This window comes from Acanthochromis polyacanthus, chromosome 14 (assembly GCF_021347895.1).
Source record: "Acanthochromis polyacanthus isolate Apoly-LR-REF ecotype Palm Island chromosome 14, KAUST_Apoly_ChrSc, whole genome shotgun sequence".
NCBI classification, from domain to species: domain Eukaryota; kingdom Metazoa; phylum Chordata; class Actinopteri; family Pomacentridae; genus Acanthochromis; species Acanthochromis polyacanthus.
In genome coordinates this window covers 13,835,050-13,854,192 of record NC_067126.1, presented here as the reverse complement: position 1 = coordinate 13,854,192, position 19,143 = coordinate 13,835,050, and the positions used below count along the sequence as shown (strand labels likewise).

Sequence of the window (19,143 nt, the reverse complement as noted above, 5' to 3'; positions counted from 1 at the left end):
ATTTGATGAAATGCTGTTGCCGTGCCAACGCGTTGTTTTTGTGACAAACAAAGTACTTTTTGACAGGCTTAGAATGCTCAACAGCTCACTAAAATTTACACACACATCACTGTCCCCTCAAGGAATAACACTGTATGCATCTCTGCAGGGCATGTGCTATAGCGCCCCCTACAGTATGTTTAATAAACAGCCCCGGCAGCATGTTTCACCTACATCCACAAAATTTGGGAGGCCGATAGAGCACATCACGATGCACAAAAAGCCTCTTGGAGCCATCCCCTAAACTCAACAGGAAGTCCGCCATTTTGAATTATGTGGATAAATTTTCTCTATTTTTTTAATTTTTGAGAGCGAACTCCTCCTCGGGGTTAACTCCCAGAGACCTCAAATTTTACCAGGGTATACAACACGATGTTATGATCAAAAGTTATTAAAAGATTCTTCCAGAGTCAAAGGGTGTGGACATGGCGACCTCCAGAATTTTGATGGTTCGCCATGAAACATCAAGTGGTATCTAACTATCCTCTGCATGCTCCAATCTACCTCAGACCTCACATGATTAAACACAGTCCTGTCCTGATCACATTTATAGACTAAAATACATTCACAGCATGTACCATCGCGCCCCCTACAGCATTTAAAAAATAGCCTCCACAGAGACTTTCAGCTAGGACTATGAAATTTGGCATGCAAATGTAGCATGTAAGTGCAAACAAAAAAGTCTCTTGGAGTCATTCTCTAAACCCAACAGAAAGTCGGCCATTTTTAATTAAATGTCAGATTTTTGGTGTTTTTGGTCATTTTCAAAAATTCATTTCTCACAGGCAATAACTCCAAAACATCTGAATTTGGGAAAATATATAAGACACGTCTTCAGGTTGCATATTTGCGAAAATTGTTCATAAAACTCTAAGGGCGTGGCCATGGCGGGCAGCTGAAGTTTAATGTTACGCCATGAAGCAGGACGTCTTGTGTAAATCCCCTGTACACGCTGCAATCCGCCTCAAACTTTACATGTTTGATCAGAGTCCAGTCCTGATGAGTTTCATAGACCAACATACAGTCACAGAGATAGCGCCACCTGGTGGATGGACACAAAGTGCTGCATAAATAGCCTGTACATGCTCAAATCTGCCTGAAATTTGACCTGTGTGCTCAGAATCCAGCCTTTGTGACATTCATGGGCCTAAATACACTCTCAGTCGTAGCTTTGCCTGGTGGAGATGCTTGGGGTCGCCGACCAGGAAGTATGCGAGGACCCGTTCAACGCTGCTCGCAGCTTTAATTATTATTATTATCCTGCCGAAAGAACTGCATTTTTCAGGGCCTGAACATGCTCGAAAAGTCATGAAAATTTGCACACACATCAGAACTGGCGAAAAATTTCATATTTTGTAGGGCATGTGGAGATGTGTGGCAAAATGGCTCCATAGCGCCCCCTACAAAATTTTAAAAAGTGGTATTAGGCCAACTCAGAGGACATTTGGTCTAGAGCTACAAAATTTGGGAGGCATATGCAGCACATCAGGAAACACAAAAAAGTCAATCACAGCCATGCTCTAAACCCAACAGGAAGTGCGCCATCATGCGTTAACTGTACAAAATCTATGATGAACTCCTCCTAGGGGGAAAGTCTTAGCGATCTGAAATTTGGCCAGAACATACATGAGGCCTTCCTGAGAAAAAGTTATTAAAATCTTCCTCCATAGTCAAAGGGTGTGGTCGTGGCGGCCTGTCGTAATTTGATCCTTCGCCATGAAACAGGAAATGCTGTCTAACTCTCCTGAACATGCTCCGATCTGAATGAAACTTTATATGTATGATCACAGACCTGCCTCGATGACATCCATATAGCAAGATTCATTCACAGTCACAGCGCCACCTTGTGGTATCAAGAATTTGACATTTTTTACACTTTCATGTACTATTCTTAGCCTGTTGCTCAGATTCACCTCAGATGTGGCGACATAAGCCTGAACACATTGATGATGAATCACAGAAAAAATGGTGATGTGTCATAAAAAGGCGTGTCTGTGGCGGGACGGCAAAGTTTGATGTTTCGCCATGAAAATTGAAGTGTTCATATCTCAGCTGCAAAGGATCCTATCTGCCCCAAACTTCATGTGCTGGACACCAGAACCAGTTTGAGGACATCCACACTGAAAAATTTAGAAAAAGTCATAGCGCCACCTATTGGTAACAAGTAGTTTAGAAATTACATTTGCTTGCATCATTGCTCCAAACTTTGTCATATCCTTCTGGAAACTGGTCAGCTCAGTCTTCACCCCCTGACAATGCCAAAGTGTGAAGATTTTGGCATTTGATAAAATGCTGTTGCCGTGGCAACGTTTTGTTGTTGTGACAAACAAAGTACTTTTTGACAGGCTTAGAATGTTCAACAGCTCACCAAAATTACCACACACATCACTGTCGACCCAAGGAAGAACACGGTATGCTTCTTGGAACTGTGCATGCTATAGCGCCCCCTACAGTATGTTTAACAAACAGCCCTGGGAGCACGTTTCACATACATCCACAAAATTTGAAAGGCATATAGAGCACACCAGGACACACAAAAAAGCCTCTTGGAGCCATCCCCTAAACCCCACAGGAAGTCCGCCATTTTGAATTACGTGGAAAAATTTTCTCTATTTTTTTAATTTTTGAGAGCGAACTCCTCCTTGGGGTTAAGGTCTAGAGAGCTGAAATTTTGCCAAGATATACAACACAATGTTATGATCAAAAGTTATTAAAAGATTCTTGCAGAGTCAAAGGGTGTGGACATGGCGACCTCCAGAATTTTGATGGTTCGCCATGAAACATCAAGTGCTACCGAACTATCCTCTGCATGCTCCAGTCTACCTCAGACCTCACATGATTAAACACAGTCCTGTCCTGATCACATTTATAGGCCAAAATACATTCACAGCATCTACCATAGCGCCCCCTGAAGCATTTAAAAAAATAGCCTCCACACAGACTTTCACCTATGACTATGAAATTTGGCATGCATATGTAGCACATCAGTGCAAGCAAAAAAGTCTCTTGGAGTCATTCTCTAAACCCAACAGAAAGTTGGCCATTTTGAATTAAATGTCAGATTTTTGGTGTTTTTGGTCATTTTCAACAATTCATTTGTCACTGGCAATAACTCCAAAACACCTGAATTTGGGAAAATATATAAGAAACGCCTTCAGGTTGCATATTTGCGAAAATTGTTCACAAAACTCAAAGGGTGTGGCCATGGCGGACAAATGAACTTTAATGTTACGCCATGAAGCAGGACGTCTTGTGTAAATCCCCTGTACATGCTGTAATCTACCTCAAACTTTACATGTTTGATCAGAGTCCAGTCCTGATGAGTTTCATAGACCACGATACAGTCACAGAGATAGCGCCACCTGGTGGATGGACACAAAGTGCTGCAAAAATAGTCTGTACATGCTCCAATCTGCCTGAAATTTGACCTGTGTGCTCAGAATCCAATCTTTGTGACATTCATGGGCCTAAATACATTCTCAGTCATAGCATTGCCTGGTGGAAATGCTTGGGGTCTCCGACCAGCAAGGATGCGAGGACCCGTTCAACGCTGCTTGCAGCTTTAATTATTATTATTATTATTCTGCCAAAACAACTGCATTTTTCAGGGCCTGAACATGCTCGAAAAGTCATGAAAATTTGCACACACATCAGAACTGGCGAAAAATTTCATATTTTTTAGGGCATGTGGAGGTGTGTGGCAAAATGGCTCCATAGCGCCCCCTACAAAATTTTAAAAAGTGGTATTAGGCCAACTCGGAGGGAATTTGGGCGAGAGCTAAAAAATTTGGGAGGCATTTGCAGCACATCAGGAAACACAAAAAAGTCAATCACAGCCATGCTCTACACCCAACAGGAAGTGCGCCATCATGCGTTAACTGTACAAAATCTATGATGAACTCCTCCTAGGGGAAAAGTCTGAGCGATCTGAAATTTTGCCAGTACATACAGCAGACCTTCCTGAGAAAAACTTATCAAAATCTTCCTCCATAGTTAAAGGGTGTGGTCGTGGCGGCCTGTCGAAATTTGATCCTTCGCCATGAAACAGGAAATGCTGTCTAACTCTCCTGAACATGCTCCGATCTGAATGAAACTTTACATGTATGATCACAGACCTGCCTCGATGACATCCATACAGCAAGATTCATTCACAGTCACAGCGCCACCTTGTGGTATCAAGAATTTGACATTTTTTAGACTTTCATGTACTATTCTTAGCCTGTTGCTCAGATTCACCTCAGATGTTGTGACATAAGCCTGAACACATTGATGATGAAGCACAGAAAAAATGGTGACGTGTGATGAAAAGGCGTGTCTGTGGCGGGACGGCAAAGTTTGATGTTTCGCCATGAAAATTGAAGTGTTCATATCTCAGCTGCAAAGGATCCTATCTGCCCCAAGCTTCATGTGCTGGACACCAGAACCAGTTTGAGGACATCCACACTGAAAAATTTAGAAAAAGTCATAGCGCCACCTCTTGGTAATAAGCAGTTTAGAAATTACATTTGCACACATCATTGCTCCAAACTTTGTCATATCATTCTGAAAATTGGTCAGCTGATTCTTCACCCCCAGACAATACCACAGTGTGAAGATTTTGATATTTGCTGAAATGCTGTTGCCGTGGCAACGCGTTGTTTTTGTGACAAACAAAGTACTTTTTGACAGACTTAGAATGTTCAACAGCTCACCAAAATTTACACACACATCACAGTCGTCTCAAGGAATAACACTGTATGCATCTCTACAGGGCATGTGCTATTGCGCCCCCTGCAGTATGTTTAACAAACAGCCCCTGCAGCACGTTTCACCTCCATCCACAAAATTTGGGAGGCCTATAGAGCACACCAGGACACACAAAAAAGCCTCTTGGAGCCATCCCCTAAACTCAACAGGAAGTCCGCCATTTTGAATTACGTGGATAAATTTTCTCTATTTTTTGAATTTTTGAGAGCGAACTCCTCCAAGGGGTTTACTCCCAGAGACCTCAAATTTTACCAGGGTATACAACACGATGTTATGATCAAAAGTTATTAAAGGATTCTTCCACAGTCAAAGGGTGTGGACATGGCGACCTCCAGAATTTTGATGGTTTGCCATGAAACATCAAGTGCTACCAAACTATCCTCTGCATGCTCCAATCTACCTCATACCTCACATGATTAAACACAGTCCTGTCCTGATCACATTTATTGGCCAAAATACATTCACAGCATGTACCATAGCGCCCCCTACAGCATTTAAAAAATGGCCTCCACACAGACTTTCACCTATGACTATGAAATTTGACATGCAAATGTAGCACGTCAGTGCAAACAAAAAAGTCTCTTGGAGTCATTCTCTAAACCCAACAGAAAGTCCGCTATTTTGAATTAAATGTCAGATTTTTGGTGTTTTTGATCATTTTCAACAATTGATTTCTCACAGGCAACAGCTCCAAAACACCTGAAATTGGGACAATATATAAAACACGCCTTCAGGTTGCATATTTGCGAAAATTGTTCACAAAACTCAACGGGGGTGGCCATGGCGACCAACTGAACTTTAATGTTACGCCACGAAGCAGGACATCTGGTGTAAATCCCCTGTACACGCTGCAATTTGCCTCAAACTTTACAAGTTTGATCACAGTCCAGTCCTGATGAGTTTCATAGATCAATATACAGTAACAGAGATAGCGCCACCTGGTGGATGGAGAGAAAGTACTGCATAAATAGCCTGTACATGCTCCAATCTGCCTGAAATTTGACCTGTGTGCTCACAATCCAGCCCTTGTCGTATTCATGGGCCTAAATACACTCTCAGTCGCAGCATTGCCTGGTGGACATGCTTGTGGTCGCCGACCAGCAAGGATGCGAGGACCCGTTCAACGCTGCTCGCAGCTTTAATTATTATTATTATTCTGCCAAAACAACTGCATTTTTCAGGGCCTGAACATGCTCGAAAAGTCATGAAAATTTGCACACACATCAGAACTGGTGAAAATTTCATATTTTTTAGGGCATGTGGAGGTGTGTGGCAAAATGGCTCCATAGCGCCCCCTACAAAATTTTAAAAAGTGGTATTAGGCCAACTCGGAGGGAATTTGGCCGAGAGCTAAAAAATTTGGGAGGCATATGCAGCACATCAGGAAACACAAAAAAGTCAATCACAGCCATGCTCTACACCCAACAGGAAGTGCGCCATCATGCGTTAACTGTACAAAATCTATGATGAACTCCTCCTCGGGGAAAAGTCTGAGCGATCTGAAATTTTGCCAGTACATACAGCAGACCTTCCTGAGAAAAAGTTATCAAAATCTTCCTCCATAGTTAAAGGGTGTGGTCGTGGCGGCCTGTCGAAATTTGATCCTTCGCCATGAAACAGGAAATGCTGTCTAACTCTCCTGAACATGCTCCGATCTGAATGAAACTTTACATGTATGATCACAGACCTGCCTCGATGACATCCATACAGCAAGATTCATTCACAGTCACAGCGCCACCTTGTGGTATCAAGAATTTGACATTTTTTACACTTTCATGTACTATTCTTAGCCTGTTGCTCAGATTCACCTCAGATGTTGTGACATAAGCCTGAACACATTGATGATGAAGCACAGAAAAAATGGTGACGTGTGATGAAAAGGCGTGTCTGTGGCGGGACGGCAAAATTTGATGTTTCGCCATGAAAATTGAAGTGTTCATATCTCAGCTGCAAAGGATCCTATCTGCCCCAAACTTCATGTGCTGGACACCAGAACCAGTTTGAGGACATCCACACTGAAAAATTTAAAAAAAGTCATAGCGCCACCTCTTGGTAACAAGCAGTTTAGAAATTACATTTGCACACATCATTGCTCCAAACTTTGTCATATCATTCTGAAAATTGGTCAGCTGATTCATCACACCCTGACAATGCCAAAGTATGAAGATTTTAGCATTTGATAAAATGCTGTTGCCGTGGCAACGTGTTGTTGTTGTGACAAACAAAGTACTTTTTGACAGGCTTAGAATGTTCAACAGCTCACCAAAATTTACACACACATCACAGTCGTCTCAAGGAATAACACTGTATGCATCTCTGCAGGGCATGTGCTATAGCGCCCCCTGCAGTATGTTTAATAAACAGCCCCCGCAGCATGTTTCACCAACATCCACAAAATTTGGGAGGCCTATAGAGCACACCAGGACACACAAAAAAGTCTCTTGGAGCCATCCCCTAAACTCAACAGGAAGTCCGCCATTTTGAATTAAGTGGATAAAATTTCTGTATTTTTTCATTTTTGAGAGCGAACTCCTCCTCGGGGTTAAGGTCTAGAGAGCTGAAATTTTGCCAGGATATACAACACGATGTTATGATCAAAAGTTATTAAAAGATTCTTGCAGAGTCAAAGGGTGTGGACATGACGACCTCCAGAATTTTGATGGTTCGCCATGAAACATCAAGTGCTACCTAACTATCCTCTGCATGCTCCAATCTACCTCAGACCTCACATGATTAAACACAGTCCTGTCCTGATCACATTTATTGGCCAAAATACATTCACAGCATCTACCATAGCGCCCCCTAAAAGAATTTAAAAAATAGCCTCCACACAGACTTTCACCTATGACTATGAAATTTGGCATGCATATGTAGCACATCAGTGCAAGCAAAAAAGTCTCTTGGAGTCATTCTCTAAACACAACAGAAAGTCAGCCATTTTGAATTAAATGTCAGATTTTTGGTGTTTTTGGTCATTTTCAACAATTCATTTGTCACTGGCAATAACTCCAAAACACCTGAATTTGGGAAAATATATAAGAAACGCCTTCAGGTTGCATATTTGCGAAAATTGTTCACAAAACTCAAAGGGCATGGCCATGGCGGCCAACTGAACTTTAATGTTACGCCATGAAGCAGGACGTCTTGTGTAAATCCCCTGTACATGCTGTAATCTACCTCAAACTTTACATGTTTGATCAGAGTCCAGTCCTGATGAGTTTCATAGACCACGATACAGTCACAGAGATAGCGCCACCTGGTGGATGGACACAAAGTGCTGCAAAAATAGTCTGTACATGCTCCAATCTGTCTGAAATTTGGCCTGTGTGCTCAGAATCCAGTCCTCGTTACATCCATGAGCCTAAATACACTTTGTCGCAGCATTGCCTGGTGGACATGCTTGGGGTCGCCGACCAGCAAGTATGCGAGGACCCGTTCAATGCTGCTCGCAGCTTTAATTATTATTATATTTGTCTCTCAGAACAACTGCATTTTTGAGGGCCTAAACATGCTCAAAAAGTCATGAAAATTTGCAAACACATCAAAACTGGCGAAAATTTTCATATTTTGTAGGGCATGTGGAGGTGTGTGCAAAAAGGACTCCATAGCGCCCCCTACAAAATTTTAAAAAGTGGTATTAGGCCAACTCAGAGGGAATTTGGTCGAGAGCTACAAAATTTGGGAGACATATGCAGCACATCAGGAAACACAAAAAAGTCAATGACAGCCATGCTCTAAACCCAACAGGAAGTGTGCCATCATGCGTTAACTGTACAAAATCTATGATGAACTCCTCCTAGGGGGAAAGTCTGAGCGATCTGAAATTTTGCCAGTTCATACAGCCGGCCTTCCTGAGAAAAAGTTATCAAAATCTTCCTCCATAGTTAAAGGGTGTGGTCGTGGCGGCCTGTCGAAATTTGATCCTTCGCCATGAAACAGGAAATGCTGTGTAACTCTCCTGAACATGCTCCAATCTGAATGAAACTTTACATGTATGATCACAGACCTGCTTCGATGACATCCATATAGCAAAAATGATTTACAGTCACAGCACCACCTTGTGGTATCAAGAATTTGACATTTTTTACACTTTCATGTACTATTCTTAGCCTGTTGCTCAGATTCACCTCAGATGTTGTGACATAACCCTGAACACATTGATGATGAATCCCAGAAAAAATGGTGACGTGTCATGAAAAGGCGTGTCTGTGGCGGGACGGCAAAGTTTGATGTTTCGCCATGAAAATTGAAGTGTTCATATCTCAGCTGCAAAGGATCCTATCTGCCCCAAACTTCATTTCCTGGACACCAGAACCAGTTTGAGGACATCCACACTGAAAAATTTTTAAAAAGTCATAGCGCCACCTATTGGTAACAAGCAGTTTAGAAATTACATTTGCACACACCATTGCTCCAAACTTTGTCATATCATTCTGAAAATTGGTCAGCTGATTCTTCACCCCCAGACAATACCACAGTGTGAAGATTTTGATATTTGATGAAATGCTGTTGCCGTGCCAACGCGTTGTTCTTGTGACAAACAAAGTACTTTTTGACAGGCTTAGAATGTTCATCAGCTCACCAAAATTTACACACACATCACAGTCGTCTCAAGGAATAACACTGTATGCATCTCTGCAGGGCATGTGCTATCGCGCCCCCTGCAGTATGTTTAATAAACAGCCCCGGCAGCATGTTTCACCTACATCCACAAAATTTGGGAGGCCTATAGAGCACACCAGGACACACAAAAAAGCCTCTTGGAGCCATCCCCTAAACTCAAAAGGAAGTCCGCCATTTTGAATTACGTGGAAAAATTTTCTCTATTTTTTAATTTTTGAGAGCGAACTCCTCCTAGGGGTTTACTCCCAGAGACCTCAAATTTTACCAGAGTATACAACACGATGTTATGATCAAAAGTTATTAAAAGATTCTTGCAGAGTCAAAGGGTGTGGACATGGCGACCTCCAGAATTTTGATGGTTCGCCATGAAACATCAAGTGCAATCTAACTATCCTCTGCATTCTCCAATCTACCTCAGACCTCACATGATTAAACACAGTCCTGTCCTGATCACATTTACAGGCCAAAATACATTCACAGCATGTACCATAGTGCCCCCTAAAGCATTTAAAATATAGCCTCCACACAGACTTTCACCTAGGACTATGAAATTTGGCATGCATGTGTCGCACGTCAGTGCAAGCAAAAAAGTCTCTTGGAGTCATTCTCTAAACCCAACAGGAAGTTGGCCATTTTGAATTAAATGTCAGATTTTTGGTGTTTTTGGTCATTTTCAACAATTGATTTCTCACAGGAAATAACTCCAAAACACTTGAATTTGGGACAATATATACAACACGCCTTCAGGTTGCATATTTGTGAAAATAGTTCACAAAACTCAAAGGGCGTGGCCATGGCGGCCAACTGAACTTTAATGTTACGCCATGAAGCAGGATGTCTTATGTAAATCCCCTGTACATGCTGCAATCTGCCTCAAACTTTACATGTTTGATCAGAGACCAGTCCTGATTAGTTTCATAGACCAATATACAGTCACACAGATAGCGCCACCTGGTGGATGGACAGAAAGTGCTGCATAAATAGCCTGTACATGCTCCAATCTGCCTGAAATTTGACCTGTGTGCTCAGAATTCAGCCTTTGTGACATTCGTGGGCCTAAATACACTGTCAGTCGTAGCATTGCCTGGTGAAAATGCTTGGGGCTGCCGACCATCAAGGATGCGAGGACCCGTTCAACGCTGCTTGCAGCTTTAATTAGGGACCGAGCCAGCGAATCGGGGGGCGGGGCGAGGTCCCGCCCAATGCTGCTTGCAGCTTTAATTATTATTATTATTATTATTATTATTATTATTCCCCGCACGTTTCCCTTAATTTGACCCCCTAAACGTGCATAACTTTTATGAAATTTGGCACGCACGTCGGGTCATGCGAAAATTTCAATATTCTGAAAACAAATTCTGATTAAACTCTATAGCGCCACCTAGGGACACGAAAATTTGAAAAATCACAAATAACCTCAGCTCTCTGCACACGAATGTCGTAGAGACACGCAACCACCACTCACGCGTTCGTCAGCTCGAGCTCTATGAAAACCTGTCTGCCCGATTTGAGGCATCTTCAATCTAGGGGGCGCTATAACCCAAAATATGAAAACCCTTTAAAGATTATCTCCTCTGAAACCGTACAATATTCTGGCTTCATATTTGGACAGATTATAGTGAATATCCAGCAAAACAAAAGTTATCAAAAGAAAAATGCTAACTTGTCTAGTTTTTCTTTTATAAGCTAACAAAGTTTGTCTTCACCTGAAACCATGTTTCGCTTCAATTTGACCCCTTAAACGTGCATAACTTTATATGAAATTTTGCACGCACGTTCGACCGCTCGAGCTCTACGAAAACCTGTCCGAACGATTTCAGTTGTCGTCAATCTAGGGGGCGCTATAACCCAAAATATGAAAACCTTTTTCTCCAAAGTGGCGTTACCTACACTGTACGAAAAATGTCGGGGGAAAATAGGGAAATCACGACTGTCGAATTCTTTGCAACCACGACTGACCTATGGTCAAGCAGAACAATGGAGCAGTTACCTGTCCTTGACAATTCACTACATTGACGGGAATTTTCAAATGAAGAGTCGGTGCTTGCAGATTTGTCATTTTTCCCCACAAGACCACACTGGAGAAGCTATAGCTGAGGGACTGCAGGAGGCACTGGCTTCTTGGAGCCTGCAAGAGACTAGTCTGCATCACAACAGACAGTGGCCCTAATGTCGTCAAGGTAACTTCTCTAAATAAATGGACGAGACTTCAGTGCTTTGGCCATAGGCTCCATCTAGCAATTGGTGAGTGGGACGAATAAAAAATACAATTTAAAAATTTACACATAATTGAATTGTATGTAATATATGCTAATATAATGGAGTGAATGTCAATGGATGAATTATCAAATGTTATATAATATGAAAAAATGATTGGATGAATATGCATATAATATTATATTCTGTTTTAATTTAACATGAGTCTTATGTTCTTTTATAGAGAATGCAATGAGAGATCCACGGATTGACCATGTGGTAGGCATCTGCAAAAAACTTATCAGCAGTTTCTCCCACAGTTGGAGGCGTATAAAGGAGCTAGCACCAATGATTGCAAGAGTTCTGGAGCAGCAGAGGGCCATTTCACAAGTCTTATCTTCTGACCGAAAGTCAAGACACCTCATCCCAACATGGCAGGACAGTGACATCCTGGAAGCCATCAACAGAGCCCTCTACCTCTGATTGAGTTTACTGATGCACTGTCCAGTGAGAAGTATGTCAGTGTTTCTTTTGTGAAGCCAGTCCTCCACCTGTTCAGCTCCTCCATCCTCAAAGTAAGTGATGATGTTCCAGACCTGACCAACACTATCAAAACCAAAATCCTCACTTACTTGGAGGAAAAATACAAGGATCCAGAGACACAAGAACTGCTTGATATGGCCTCTACCCTTGATCCACGCTTCAAGCTGAGATACATCAGTGAAGACAGGACTGCATCAATCCAGGTGAGACTCGTATCTGAGATGGCTGCCTCTGCAAGCATTGTTAGTATTAATTGTGTATACAAATACACAATTTATAATAAACTAAAGATACTAAGTGGATTGAAATGTGCTAAAAGGTCTTTGATGTGCTGTAATCTGAATATGAATGTTAAATATGTTTCGTAAGACTGAATTTGTTATTCTTATTTTATTTATCATGTACTTTTTAAGGAGAAGGGCCCAGTAGATTCATGTGGAGGGACTGCAGAGGATGCACCCAGGACATCAAAGAAAAAGAAGACCTTGGGGAACTTCTTCAAGGTCACTGGGACAGCCACACCAAGATCCTCTCCTGACCAGGAACAACAGGCTGCTGAATCTGAGCTTAGGTCTTACCTACAGTGTACCAACCTTGACAGTGAAAAGGACCCGCTGGACTGGGGGAAGGAACATCAGAAACTCTACCCACGACTTTTCGAAGCTGGCAAAAAAGTACCTGCCCATTCCTGCAACAAGTTCCACATCAGAGAGGGTCTTTAGTGTTTTCCCCCCCACAGAATCCTACCGTTGAAACACGACAAGAATGTGTTGTCAAAGCACTTTGTGTGTGCCTCAATGAAAATCATGAAAAGTTCATGATTTTGTGGTAAGTTACAACATAAAGTATGAACAACAGCCCAACAAATACCTTTTGTCTGAGTTGAGGAAATTGTTATGGTATCTTTTACAATTTTGTTAAAATTATCCCTTTGTGCCTCACTAAGGACATTGATGGTTGTTTTTTTAATTTTCTTGATCATCTGAGGTGTGTTCGTGCATATGGCATCAAATTTTCTTGTGATATTCCTTTTAACATAAGTATTTATTTTAACCAATCACTTATTATTAGTCAATAATATATTATATACAAAATTGGTCCTCTGAAGCTATTGGGGACAAAAATGGCCCCATTAAAACCCATTATGACTAAATTGTATTGTTTAAGATTAATTGATACTGATTGCAACATGTGGCACTTCAATTTCTCTTAAAAACATTTCCGTTAATGCTTTATTCTAATCTCATTTTTTGAAGATGCTGAACCTGGTGCAATGAGAGCAATGGAGGAAAAAGTCATGGAAATCTGTTATCCGACATGACGGAGCAGAGCCCACAGACCCGCCTGAGGATGTTGGCATCATCATCGAGGGAATTGAAGTGTTGCAAGATCTGAGAGATATGGCAAATGGGTGTGCAGCCCTGTTTGGACCCATCTACAGTTTAAACCTCAGCTACCCAAAAGACCTGAGATACACGTTTGAATTTTTTCAGAAAGTTTTAATGGACTTGGATTGCAACAGACTTTCCACAAACAAAGCTGAAGATCCTCAAGAACCGATAACATGAGTAATTCTGCCTGCACCATGACTGCCTGGTCTCCAAATTCAGAGCCACTGCAGTATCACGGGTCAGAGATCTCATGTCTGTCTTCCCTCTCACTGTGACTTTGACTGAAGTGACTATTGCATTTATAACTGAGAAAACTGTACTGGCACTTATAGTGTGTCTGTACCCTGTAACAGGGTGTCTTCACTTTGGGATGCAGTTTTTTTTTTTTTTTAAACCCGTTTTCCTAAGCATAGAATTTGTTCTGCCCCTGCCTCTCCCAGGAAACAACTTGGACTTGGACTTACAGCTACAAACTGTGGCTGATTGATGGGATTGACAAACTGTGATGGGAGTTACTGGTTCTTATAGTTGTTTCATGTTGAGCATTAATACATTTGATATGTTTTATTTTTGTAACTCTCAAGTGGTAATTGTTTCTGCAGAGAAGTTTGGTAAATATTCAAGTATTAATGTTTTCTCCAATGTTTACGACAGTGTTATTCAGGCATGACTAGTTTATTTTAAAGGAACCAAGGGTATTATCAGTTTTTGAAGCTTGATTGTTATTTTCTATCATTTTTCTCAATTTATTGAATGTTTTAAGTGCAAAACACTAAATTGTATAGTTGTGTTTATAATGGTTTATTTGCTGTTTCTTCGTTTGGAGAATTTTTAACGTAATATCAGATGTATAATATGAAACAATAGTAATTTAGAAAATTAAGGTTTTCTCCAATTTATTTATGTTTGAGATAATGTTATTCAGGGATGACTAGTGCACTTCAAAGGAACCAAGAGTAATGATTTGAAGCTCAGTCATTATGTGTACTTGTCTTTTTATTTTTTCTCAATTTATTTTCTCAAATTTATTTTTTAAACAGCAATGTGCTAAGCAGTGAATACTGTTGTTTACAGCAGTTTAGTTTAGATGGAGCAGCTTAGACCTGACTCTACTCCAGCCAGTGGCCTGCGTCTGCTGCTGTGATGCCAGTCCAGATGCCAAGTTTTAAAATGCACCACTACACTTTCATTCACTGTTGTGTTTTGTAATTCTTTTCGCTATCTTTAATTATCTTGATGTCTGCCCATTCAGTGTAGCTCCACTCGGGTCAATTCAAAGTTTGGGGTGGTCTCTGGCTCCCTCTAGTGTGGGCTGGGTTTGACCTCGGTTTTAGTGGTCTTTAGTGTGCAGTGCAGTGGCACGGTATTTGTGTGCAGTGTGATTTTGTAAGGGTCTTGTGTGCCCACGGGGCTGGGGGTGGGGCCACCCGGGCCAGGAGTGGGGATTCCTGTAGGGATTCCCTTGAACTGCTGGTGCCAGCCATCATTTTATGTGTTCCTAATAAAGTTTGAATAGTTGCATCCTTCTGCTCCTTGTCCTTCTGAGCTTTACTGGGTTAAAAAAAAAAGGTGTTGGCAGCAAAAACTCACGCTACAGTAAAATATAGACTGCCATTCACAAAGTTTCTTATTTTATATTATTTATTTTATTTTTCTTATTTCTATTTTAGCAGTAATACGTGGTTCTGTATCTCAGCCTCCACGGTGACGGCAGTTTGGGATTGTAGTGTTGGATACCTGCCCAACAGCTCCTTTTTAGATGGAAATGGGGTAATTGTGTGAGGTTCTGGGAGACACAAGAGGGTGAAGGTGGTAGAGTTCTACCTACCACTCAGGTATGTTGTTGTTATCAACAGTGTTGTTTGCTGCTGTTGTCTTTCTTGATGTTACATGCCAGGTGCTTAATGTTGTGTACCATGCAGTTGCTTAGCTCGAAAGTTCATTTCCCTGTTTTGACATGCAGAGTTCAGTGAAATAGTGGTTAGCACTTTTGCCTTGCAGCAACAAGATCTCCGGTTAAAATCCCGGCCTGGGCCTGGGATCTTTCTGCATGGAGTTTGCATGTTCTCCCTGTGCATGCGTGGGTTTTCTCCGGGTACTCCGACTTCCTCCCACAGTCCAAAATATACGCTGAGGTTAATTGGTTACTCTAAATTGCCTGTAGGTGTGAGTGTGATTGTTTGTGTGTATATGTAGCCCAGGGTGTCCCCTGCCTTCGCCCAAGTCAGCTGAGATAGGATCCAGCACCCCCCGTGACCCTACTGAGGTTAAAGCGGTGTATAGAGAATGGATGGATGGACATGCAGAGTTGTTGTAGCACAGTGCAGTAGGGATGTCGTGGCTGTTTCCTGGAATGTTAGAGGCCTCGGCCACATTGTTAAGAGACAAGGTTTTCAGACATCTTAAATCTCTCTCTGCTGATGTTTTTTTTTTTTTTTACAAGAAACTCACATCCAACCACCTGAGCAACCCGGACTGAGATGCAACTGAGTATCAATCGTCATTCACGTCTCATGCTCAAGGAGTAGCTATTCTCTTTGATAAAAACCCATTCCAACTCTCCTCCTTGACTGAAGACCCTCACGACAGATACCTAATGGTTTCAGGTACCATAAATTCATTCCCACTAAGACTTCTTATATCTACTGTCCAAACATAGATGACCCCAGTTTTTTTCAGCAAAGTTTTTGATATACTCCCAGACGGGGAAAACGCAAACATTATAATTGACAGTGATTTGAACTGCTACCTAGAACTCTATCTGGACAGATTATCCTCCTGTCTACCTCCAAATATAACATCTGTACATGTTACGATTCACAAGGAGACTTGGGTGCAGGGAATGAAAAACGACAACCACTGAAGCAGTTTAAAGGATTTATTGACAAAATGTCAGGACATGAATACATGAACTACAAAGATGGCTACCAGAATACAACACAATTGACCTATAGATAAGGTATAGTGAGAATGACAGAAGACAGACCCCCTACTGTTACACGTTGAACAAAGTGCTACTATTGAGTATGTTTTGACCAGATGGGTACTTTTTTTAAAATAAAAAATATTGTCAGCATGCTCTGAAATGACGGGCTAGGATGTGGATGACTGAACGTGCTTTTATTGTCTGAGTGACTAGTTTTGACAATGTGGTCTCAGTTTATTCCAACGCATTTTTACAAATAAAGCTAATATTAGGCTGCATGCTATTATGATGGAAGGCTGCAAGGTCTGAATGTTTCTGTGAACAAACCTGAGTTAAACCTGAAGTTCTGCTCTGGATCTGTTCCACTGAATACACAGACTAACACACAACAAAACAGTGGAAGTGCTTCTATGTTGTGGGTTTTCTTGGTGAGACAGTACATTGTTTTGTGGCTCGTTATTAACAAGGCAGCCTGGGTTAAAGTTGTGACTATCCCCAGTTGACATGGGCGTGATTCCTAAACAATCACCAGATGTTCAACACCTGACAGAATGACAGTGATATATGTGTATGAAGCGGGATGTTCATTGGACTGATCAGTGGCATGATGAGTAATAAGACCGTGGTCTCCTAGTTGTACCGCTGGATGACGTTGTTTCGAATGATCTCACCATAGCTATTGAAAAATATGCTTTTTTTATTTTGGCCCGCACATTTCTTTTTGCTGTCAGTAGATATTTACATAGATATAGACTTTATTAAGTAGTTATGCCGACGTTTCTCAGCGAGGTCTTCTTTATCTGGTATCTTTATTTCACGCACAGCCAGGTTTGATCGTGACATATCTGTGGACGAAACATCTGGAGGCGGCAGCTATTGCCAGTTTAACCAGACCATCAGTTAAACTTTAACATGGGCAATGCAAACTACAATAGCCTACCTATATAAGAGAACTCTAAATTTACCGAAGGCCAGTGCAGGTGGGGAAGAATTCAGGCGACGACTGGGTTTGATACCAAAAATGGCGGCAAGATGAATGCTCAGAGGAGCAGTGTTGTTTTTTTTTAACTCTTCAAACCTAACAGTTTATTTCGTTCTTAATACGGTGAACAAAAACGTTAATTGTGCCTACTCAATTTTTTTTTTTGCTCAACCGCAACTCTTTTAACGCTAACGAATTAAAATGATTAAAGCTGAGAAGAGACAGAATCAACCAGCTACCAGACCTGCTAATGTTAGCCTAATGGCGAAGCCTTTTTTTTTAACCTTTATTGAAAATAAGAACAATACACTAAACAATACAACAGACAATACGATGGAAAACGATACAAAGAAACAAAAACACATGCAAGCCCTTCATTCGCAACATCACTGACAACATCCCTCCCCTCCCATCCCCCACGCACAATATTTAGGTTGCAATATCAATACAGACAACATATAACAATTCAATACCATTTGTAACAATGCTGAACATAAACAATAAATCACAGAGTCATATTAGGACAGTATCTTTCAAAGAGCTCCTGGGTTTTAGCAGCTTTTTTATGGTGAACCTGTCTAATCACATTCACATATTGTTTTACTTCATTATAGAATTTATTCCAATTTGGTTTCTCTTCAGCCCATTTAACTTTATGAATATGATATTTCCCTAAAGTGACAATCAATTGTATAAAAGTTGCCAAATCTTTATTGACTACTTTTATAACATTAAATAAGATGTCCTTCTCCCGGAGGCAGATTGTTCACCCAGATATATCTGATAGGAATTGTTGTATTTTAGTCCAGAATATCTTACTGTGCCCACACAGAAAAAACATATGTGGAATAGTCTCTATCTCACGATCACAAAACTACAGTTATAATTGATATCTAATTTAAACGTTTGTACTGTTTTTAGCAGGATAAATATTGTTATATTATCATTTTATAAGTATTTTATAAGTAACTTCTTTAATTTTATTGTTTATAAACTTCTCGTCGACCAGCCACACCCTGTCCCAGTCAATCTTACTGTACAAGGAGTTCCAGTGAGACACAGCTGCAGCTCTTGTTTTTGGTTGTATGAGATTTCTAACAAATTTGTTTGAGCATTTTCCCCTTATCACATCTATTTGTTCAATAAATAATTGTTTTCCTATTTTTTGAATTTGAGGGTTAAATTTAACACCTTTTAGGAGGTGAATTAGGCCCCCCAGGATAGCATTGGAGACAATAGTGTACTCTTTGAGCGAGACCGGGAAATTAAATTCAGTCAATAAGTCATTGTAGTTAAAGATTTGCTCCTGGTCATTAATTAGTTGATTCGTCCAAATGATTCCCTGATCAAACCATGTTTTTAAAGAACAATGATTTATTTTCGTGTTGAATACTTTCGTTATTCCCTAACGGCGAAGCCTGCTACTTCTCCAGTTAAGCATGCTGACGCTGTAAATACTCTTGTAAGAGACTTCATTGGCTGAGTAGCGTCACATGGGATGCCTGAACTCGTATATAATTGGTCTGTGCGTTTCTGAGCTGATAAAACCAATGTTAGACACTGGAAAGCTTCACCAGTAAAATAGGAGCGACCTGTCAAATTTACACCCGTATAGACGGCGTCTGGGTCAGGATCCGGACCGCGGTCCGCCTTTTAGTGAGCCCTGTTCTCAGCCAGACACCTTCCCCCATCCCATA

The 19,143-nt window shown here is 41.1% G+C and overlaps 1 long non-coding RNA gene across 1 annotated transcript; it reads left to right on the top strand.

Moving 5' to 3' along the window:
* Nucleotides 1–469: 469 nt before the first annotated feature.
* Nucleotides 470–18,609, top strand: LOC110972614 (uncharacterized). The gene is made up of 4 exons (XR_007946636.1): nt 470–3,732; nt 6,051–12,350; nt 12,561–12,975; nt 13,404–18,609. It is a non-coding gene; the product is annotated as an uncharacterized LOC110972614 (long non-coding RNA).
* The last annotated feature ends 534 nt before the right edge of the window (nt 18,610–19,143 follow it).